This window comes from Tachypleus tridentatus, chromosome 7 (assembly GCF_004210375.1).
Source record: "Tachypleus tridentatus isolate NWPU-2018 chromosome 7, ASM421037v1, whole genome shotgun sequence".
NCBI lineage: Eukaryota > Metazoa > Arthropoda > Merostomata > Xiphosura > Limulidae > Tachypleus > Tachypleus tridentatus.
The window spans coordinates 95008132-95017860 of record NC_134831.1 but is presented as its reverse complement, the minus strand read 5'-3'; positions in this window follow the sequence as shown (position 1 = coordinate 95017860).

Here is a 9729-nt window from a genome sequence, read left to right as displayed (position 1 = left end):
CATAAGCAATTGTTTGTTATCCAGACACGACCCAATCTTGATGTGAAAATCCTTGAAGTTACGACTTAGTCACTGATTTGTTTATTGAAATAGTTAGTAAACTCTTGGTAGTTCACGATTAATCACTACAGATCAAAAGCACTGAATATGTTTCACAAATACAGTCTTAAAACAACGATTTTAAATATTTACCCTAAAGACGTATGGAAGTATATTGTGGACATTTTATTTTAGAACAATGTAAATGATTGAAGTACAAAAAGATTTGGATAAAAAATACAAGATTCCTAGCTAACATGGAACAAAATCTAATTTTAACCATAAAGTTTGTTTTTGTATAGATCGTGTCAACAAGACATTGCACAACAAGTTAGAGGTTCTATAAATTTGTATAGCCAGATATTGTCTGAAATTTTAAACCACATTAACTTTTTGATTTGTGTAATAAATTCCACCAGAAAAGGCCTGGCATGATCAGGTGGTTAAGGCACTTGACTCGTAATCCGAGGGTCGCGGGTTCGAATCCCCGTCACATCAAACGTGTTCGCCCTTCCAGCCATGGGGGCGTTACAATGTGACGGTGAATCCACTATTCGTTGGTAAAAGAGTAGCCCAAGAGTTGGCGGTGAGTAGTGATAATTAGCTGTCTTCCCTCTAGTCTTGCACTGCTGAATTAGAGGCTGCTACTGCATATAGGCCTCGTGCAGCTTTGGGCGAAATTCATAAAGAGAAAATAATGATACATTCAAATCGACATGAACGAATCTGTCTTAAAAACTCTAAAATTCGTGCTTTCTGTGATTAACCAATCGTAAAGTATCCATGCGACAATTGTAAAGACGTTATCTCTGCTCCTAACAACTTTGTCGTTAAACAGCAGGTAAATGTGATAATGACAACAATACAAAGACACCACGAGGGAAGTTTTCAACACCTAGTGACTGATATGGGGAAAGCTTCATCATAACGGACTCATCAGGACTAATATTACTACTAGCAGCATGTTTAAGCTGAGTAATTCTGGATTTAATTTAGTGATAATGTGGAAAACCTTCGTTTCTTATTTTCAAGTTTATCCTTGGTAATATCTCGTCCTTCTCCTGGTTTTGTTGTCAGTGCGAACTGCATAAGGTCTACCATGACAGCTGAGATGTGGTGAATATGTAATCCTTAGAAGAACTCGTAGCTGTTTTAGATAGTTTCCTAAAACGAATTACCTCTGCCCTGATTTTACTATTTCCTGGAAGATCACCTCTCCCTAGATGTTCTAGCACTATTCCTGGTCACATCAAGCTCAAAATAGCTCATGGATATCCTCTTGGTTTTGCTTTCGTGGTCGAGTTGACCACCCAGATGGAAACGAAAAAGGAAAGTTTGTAATTGTTTGTAACAGGTCTAAATGTATTATCTTCGTCATCGTCCTGTTCCCCAGACTGTCACAAAAACAGAGCTCTCTTGATAATATTGGATCGAACGTCACGTGACTTCCTTCTTCCTATAAGCATCGGATATTTAACACTGCCCTTTCCAATTACACCATATCCGCCTGGGCTATGCCTGTCTCATTAGTTAATTGAACCACGTGTTTTATTTTACCCACCATCATGTCTGGCTAAGTAATGAATGAATATTTGCTGTAATATTCTTATCAATGTTATAACTGTAGCTACTGATTTGGACGCAAATTTTGATTTCGTTTGTTGTTTTTTTTTTTTTAAGTTGCAACTTCGATCTCGTGGTTTCCCGCGCTGATCCTCAAAGGAATAAAACGCGCATCTTATCTCTATAGAAACTACTGGCTTCTTCTTCTGTGTAAACCTTGCGGGTTCGAATCCCCATGGCACTAAACATGCTCGCCGTTTCAGCCGCGGGGGCGTTATAATGTTATGATCAATCCCACTATTCGTTGGTAAAAGAGTAGCCCAAGAGTTTGCGTTGGGTGGTGGTGACTAGCTGCCTTCCCTTTAGTCTTACGCTGCTAAATTAGGGACGGCTAGCGCAGAAAGCCCTCGAGTAGCTTTGCGCGAAATTCAAAAAAAAAATCTCTGTAAACCCTAATTCGGGCCTAACCTTCATTTACTAAGTATCTACAACAGACGATTAGGGTTAGCTCTAGAACAACATCATCCAGAATTGGCTATGACCGAAAACCTATTTCAACGAAAAAAGTCTACGAATAGTTCTGGGTACTTTGTCTCGCTGACCTTTTGCCAGCCAGCACCTGAAAATAACAGGCCTTAACACAATCAACGTTTATGTTTTGGTCGTCGGGCGTGCCGCGATGAAAAAGACAATGCATTGTGCCAACTGAATGGTCGAAAGATGCCTTTAGTCCTGGTAAAATTAAAATACGTATACCGGGTATGAAACCCAATACACGGCATTTTATATTATGAGGGATATGCTTATCCATTAACAGTGAAAACATTAATGATGAACTTACACGAATATACAGGGTGGTTCGTAAGTCCCTACCAATCCATATGTTGTATTCAATTACGCATGTATTATAAATGTTTCTTTTTTTCAGAGAAATATGGTCGATATTAGCCCATTTACACTTGAAGAGCGTATTGTGACATAATCGTCGCATAATATTATGCAGCGAGAATTAGGGAAAGAGCACAGCGCACAAGATACATGGGTGGGTAGAAACTTACGGGCCACCCTGTAGATTACACAAAAAAATGGAAGGAATAATTTAAAGGACACAACAATCTACTAACGTTATCAAAGTTTACACACAAAACGATATTAAGGAAGTTATAAATAACCGTGTCAGCCTCTAATACTAGAAGTTTGGGTTGAAAAAAACTGAAACACTGGCCGTGTAAGAGCACAATGCATCGTTAGCCAATACTATGTTGCGTAGGTAACCACTTCACAACTGTACAAAGGAAAATAGTACATCTTTGTTCTGTAAGTAACTTCAGACGACAAACTATAAAGGTTGTCAGAAATATAAATAATTTACAACATAAATAACAACAACATCTATAAAACACAACAACAAACTAAAAAAACATTACTTCCTACACCATTTGTGCAAAACACAATTTGAGCAACATATGTAATGTAGATAAATAAAAACCACAAATAATACTGTTAAATCCAAACAGTCAATGAAACTGATGGTACAAACAACACAACAGTACAAAACCTCAGACAACCATCAGATATTAATTAGGTTGTCCAGAAATAAATGTCATTTTTGAATTGCGAAGTTTGGAAAAGTATAAACCAGTGTTGTATAACGTGTTTTATTCAAAGTAAATACTATATTCTTCAACTTTCACTAACGTGTAACGATGTTGTTTATGTCTCTGCTGTAGAAATCATAAAGTTTCTATGGTCAATAAACTCCCTGAAAGCCTTTTCTGCAGCTGCTTGGTTTTGAAAGCGTTTATTGTTCAAAAAGTTGTCAAAGTGATTGAAAAAATGAAATTCTGAGGGGAAATGCCTGGAAAATAAGGTGGATGAGGCAGAACCTCGATTCCCAGTTCTTTCAATTTGTAGAGCATCATCCTTGACAGGTCTCATAACGCTGATTTTGTTGATCTTCAGTCAGCTCATGTGGAACCCACTTATCCAACTTTTTCGTCTTTCTAATCACACTCAGATGGTTAGTAATGTTTGATTTGCTTGTGCCTAGCTTTCCTGCAAGCTTAATGTGTTTTCATCTAAGGATGGGTTCTTTCCACGGCTTTCATCTACCAAGTCGAAACCTGTACGTTTAGTATCAGATACATGGCCAAATATCTGGTTGATGTTTCCTGCACTTTTCGTCTAAGTTTGAAGTCGTAGAGGAAAATCAGGCGAAAGTCCTTCTCGTCCATGCTGCCTTGGGGTTGCGAAATTAAGACACCTTGTAAGCGACAAACCTTGGATTAAACCAACCAACGATTCAGCTTCTAAATGTCATTGTGAGAATTTCGACATTTATTTCTGGACAACCTAACAATAGCCCAATAATAATAGAGCCTGTTAACAATATATTAAGCAATTCATTATACAACACCCAAACCTTGAAAACAATCAAGATTGTATCACTCTTATTAACACAACAATAATCCAAATAACACCAACAATACCATTTATATTACAAATATCACAATCTAATACATTCACACTCAAAGTAGACTTGTTTCCAAAAGTCACGAGATCGAATACCTTATGACACAAATTAATCCTGATATTCTGGTAATTAATGAAACAGTGTATTACACACACAATTCACTTATTCAACATGTATCACCTTAAGAGTAGATGAATAAAACTGGTCCTAATATGGGAACAGCATTATACACTTTCTATTACTCAAATATATATTTGTTTGTTGAATTTCTCAAAAGCTACACCAGGGTTATCTGCGCTGGCCATCCCTAATTTAGTAGTGTAAGACTAGAAGAAAGGCAGCTAATCATCACCGCCCACCGCCAACTCTTTGGCTACTCTTTTAGCAACGAATAGTGGAATTGGCCATAGCATTATAACGTCCCCACGGCTGAAAGGACGAGGATGTTTGGTGTGATGGGGGTTCCAACCCTCGACCCTCAGATGACGACTCGAGTACCTTAACCACCTGGCCATGCTGAAAATATTACGGTAGATGTTAATGTATCAGACAACAATATAATAACAATAGCTGGTGTCCACTGCTCTCTCTCTGATATACTGGATACTTAGATTGTATCTAAATTATCAGAATAGGGTTACCAATCAATAATAATAATAGGTGATTTTAATAGTAAACATAAATATCTTGGTTATAATAAAATATCAAATGGAATAAGGTTCTTAAACTTTATAAACGGTTCTGGTTGTGTCTTATTAAACGTTCACGTTCCTACACATATCAGAGACGGATATCAGTTAAGTGATATACTGAATACGTGTTAGTACAATAGAACTAGCAAATAAATGTTCAAATGGTGTGAATAGTGAGCACCTACCAATAACCTGTCTTTGATGTCGCACCTCATCCTAATCAACCAATAACACTGCACAACAAGTTTTTGAAAAGGTTTTGCTGATTGTGACTGGTACCTGGTGGGTATGCACAGATATAGTTTTGGTTTTGCTTCATCACGTAGGAACTCTGTTAACTGTTTACCGGCAATAACGTATTTAATTGCGTTTATGTTTCTAATACGCTATTAAGTTCAACATAATTAAAAGTGTTTTGCTCCTGATTTACGTTTGTATTCAATGTCCGGTACATTACGTTGCAGTGTCCAACAATAATCAGCAAGCATTGACGGATTCCAGTTGTCCTGATATCGTTTTTCCATTGTAGCAATGTCCTGGTTAAACTGAAGATTTCGATGAAACGGTGCGTGATGGGCAAATTTGGATGTGATTTTCGTGATCAGCAGCTAAAAGTCTGTAAGGAACACCCGACAGTGTTCAAGAAGCAAAAACTTTGTTGTGCAATGATAATAAAACCTAGATTTGACTATCGGAAAGCTAATTAGTCTAAATTTGCAAGTGAATAAGACAAATTACTACCAAATACAATACTTAAAACTCGACAAGAGCCGTCAGATATTAATGCATGCTGTCAAACAGTTTCTGAGTGTCTGATAAGTAAAATACAAAACAATTATACAATTGTTACACAAAATGGTCACAGCATGGATATGTAATAAGTGATTAAAAACAGGTTACTCAGATGACAACACATGAATACATGAGATCCAACAAATTACCTTTAAAGGAAATGACATTAAACAACTAAAACTAGATAACAATTACTGTCCACCTGACCCACCCACGTCCTCATTGACCTAAAACCCCAGTGTCGAAAGTAAAACTATCGTTGTCTTTTTGTTGTTTCTGTTGTTGGTGTTTGCTCCACTTTTTTTTCACACCTAAAATGTTAGTGAACAAATATCATAGCATTTTGTCTGTACTCACCAATAAACCACAGCAAGTAAGAAAGTGACATTCGAATGTAACGAACATTAGCTTTAGAATCGTAACCTTATTATTCGAAATAGACATATTTTACACAATCAACCAGATTCGTTAAAATATATGGTAGTAGTTTTACCTTCGTAATAACAGTTAGTTGCTTCCTTTATAGTTACGCCATGGAAACTAGATTAACAGTTTCTTGTCATCACCCGTGTGCCCTCGGTTCAGCTGTATCAATCATTATTATTCACGCTAATGTTACGTGACACTAAACACTCTTTAACTGGGAGACTTTAGTAAACATTTGTGTTTAAAAGTTGTCAGTGAATAACGACCGTCCTTCCGTATGATTCTTTTGAATATTTGAACCAGGAACTACTAATCTGGTTTACTTGGCCTAATCAATACTTATGTATGTGGACATGCTTTTATCCTGCAGCTTTGCTGCTCTAAACAAACCGTCTTTAATCGAAATGACAAATACTAAGAACTGCTGTGAAGCAGAAGTAAAAATGTTAAAACCAGTAGCTCACGTGAGTTTTAACGCTGGCGTGCGCAAAACGTTCTGTCAAAATTCAGCGGTTTTTGTTGAATAGCTTTGTACATGTGGCTTATACTTAAACCAAATTTGACACCTAATTGTAGGTAGTAAAGATATATCAGTGCACTAAATCTGAAAAACTCTATAGAAAATAAGTGTTTCTTCTTCTATCAAATAATTTTTCGTACTTTTAGTGCGAAGAGATAACGAAAGTTAAAATTCAATCAAGATTGTAGTTTTTATATCTCCTGTATTTCTTAATGGATTGTCTTTATATTCGGTTTGTGAAGTAAGGACCCAGTAGAGTAATCCGCTGAAAATGTGTTTATATTAACACAGTGTGTGAGTCATGGAAAGTGAAATTTCTTAAATTATCACTCACGTTAAAAACACGTTCTTCTGCAGACTGTTCAGGCTACACAACACACCGTCGTGTGATTGATTTCTATCAGGCTAGTTCAAAGACGAATACGTATAATTGCATAACTTTGTTTTCTTGGAACGATACACAATACAAGTGGCTAGTTTATTGTCTCAATACTTCTTTCACGTGTCTCAAAGTTCAACTTTTTAAAGTATTTAAACGAAAAGCTGTTATTGGTTTCCAGGTTTCTCTGTTCGATAAATGATTTTTCTCGTTCACAACCTCTATACAAACATATGCGCACTGTCTAGTAGGCAAAACGTTTGTTGTGGTTTATTTATGATGTGTTGAAACTTTGTATTCATCCAGATTGCAAAGTAAATACAACTTTTTCCACAAACTGATAACGAAAGGCAATTAGAAATTATGAATACATAATATTGACTTGTATATGTTATTCATTCATCTTGTCAAAGTAATAGGGAACTTATGTTAACGTCAACTTTGTACGTATATAAGCGAGAATATAATTCAACACTTTTATTAATTTTGGCACAAAAACTAGTGTTAGCTGCACAAATTTCAACTGTATCTCTAGAAGAACAGCAGCGTTTTTTTCATTATCTGTACGTTCATTATATTTTCAATAGTTCTTTTCACGTGAAGGCACAGAGATGAAACCCGTCATGTACCTTGGGTAATTGACCTGAAAGTTACTTGTAACCAGCGGCGAAGTTAGGCCCAACATGCGTGTCTCTTCTGTTCATCGTCATGTAAATATGTTCAAGTCTGTCATATAACCCACACCGACCATCCATATGAACTGAATAAAACATTCATATGCACATGCTGAATGAATACAGAAAACATTATGTTTTTCACTTCCAGGAGCATCTCGAAGTTCTTGACGGCTTTTAAAAACATCTAAGTTTGAGGTTAATGACCATATTTCGTATGTTTTTATTGAGCTTTTGTGAAGTTTTTCTTTCAAGCGTATTTCCACCAGTCTCAATTAATGGTGATATTTGAAATTATATTTTTGGGTTTAAACTTTTTAAAAGAATTTTAATCATAAACCTGAAGTCTGTTAGTTTTGGGTGTTACATCTCGTGCTGGTGTTTAAATCAGCCTGCTAGTTTTGGGTGTTACATCTCCTGCCGGTGTTTAAATCACAATTTCAGATGTAATTTTATGACATAATTAGATAAATATGTTATTTACAAAACTCCAACCGGAGGGTTTTAACGTGTTGGGCAACATCTATTTTATAAGTAACAATGTACACTTTATAAATAACACCTATTTTATAAGTAACAATGTACACTTTATAAATAACACCTATTTTATAAGTAACAATGTACACTTTATAAATAACACCTATTTTATAAGTAACAATGTATACTTTATAAATAACATCTATTTTATAAGTAACAATATACACTTTATAAATAACATCTATTTTATAAGTAACAATGTACGCTTTATAAATAACATCTATTTTGTAAGTAACAATGTACGCTTTATAAATAACATCTATTTTATAAGTAACAATGTACACTTTATTAATAACAACATCTATTTTATAAGTAACAATGTACACTATATAAATAACAACATCTATTTTATAAGTAACAATGTACACTTTATAAATAACATATATTTTATAAGTAACAATGTACACTTTATAAATAACATCTATTTTATAAGTAAAAATGTACACTTTATTAATAACAACATCTATTTTATAAGTAACAATGTACACTTTATAAATAGCATCTATTTTATAAGTAAAAATGTACACTTTATTAATAACAACATCTATTTTATAAGTAACAATGTACACTTTATAAATAACATCTATTTTATAAGTAACAATGTACACTTTATTAATAACATCTATTATATAAGTAACAATGTACACTTTATTAATAACAACATCTATTTTATAAGTAACAATGTACACTTTATAAATAACATCTATTTTATAAGTAACAATGTACACTATATAAATAACAACATCTATTTTATAAGTAACAATGTACACTTTATAAATAACATCTATTTTATAAGTAACAATGTACACTTTATAAATAACAACATCTATTTTATAAGTAACAATGTACACTTTATTAATAACATCTATTTTATAAGTAACAATGTACACTTTATAAATAACATCTATTTTATAAGTAACAATGTACACTATATAAATAACAACATCTATTTTATAAGTAACAATGTACACTTTATAAATAACATCTATTTTATAAGTAACAATGTACACTTTATAAATAACAACATCTATTTTATAAGTAACAATGTACACTTTATTAATAACATCTATTTTATAAGTAACAATGTACACTTTATAAATAACATCTATTTTATAAGTAACAATGTACACTATATAAATAACAACATCTATTTTATAAGTAACAATGTACACTTTATAAATAACATCTATTTTATAAGTAACAATGTACACTATATAAATAACAACATCTATTTTATAAGTAACAATGTACACTTTATTAATAACAACATCTATTTTATAAGTAACAATGTACACTTTATAAATAACATCTATTTTATAAGTAACAATGTACACTTTATAAATAACATCTATTTTATAAGTAACATTGTACACTTTATTAATAACAACATCTATTTTATAAATAACAATGTACACTTTATAAATAACATCTATTTTATAAGTAACAATGTACACTTTATAAATAACATCTATTTTATAAGTAACAATGTACACTTTATTAATAACAACATCTATTTTATAAGTATCAATGTACACTTTATTAATAATAACATCTATTTTATAAGTAACAATGTACACTTTATTAATAACAACATCTATTTTATAAGTAACAATGTACACTTTATAAATAACATC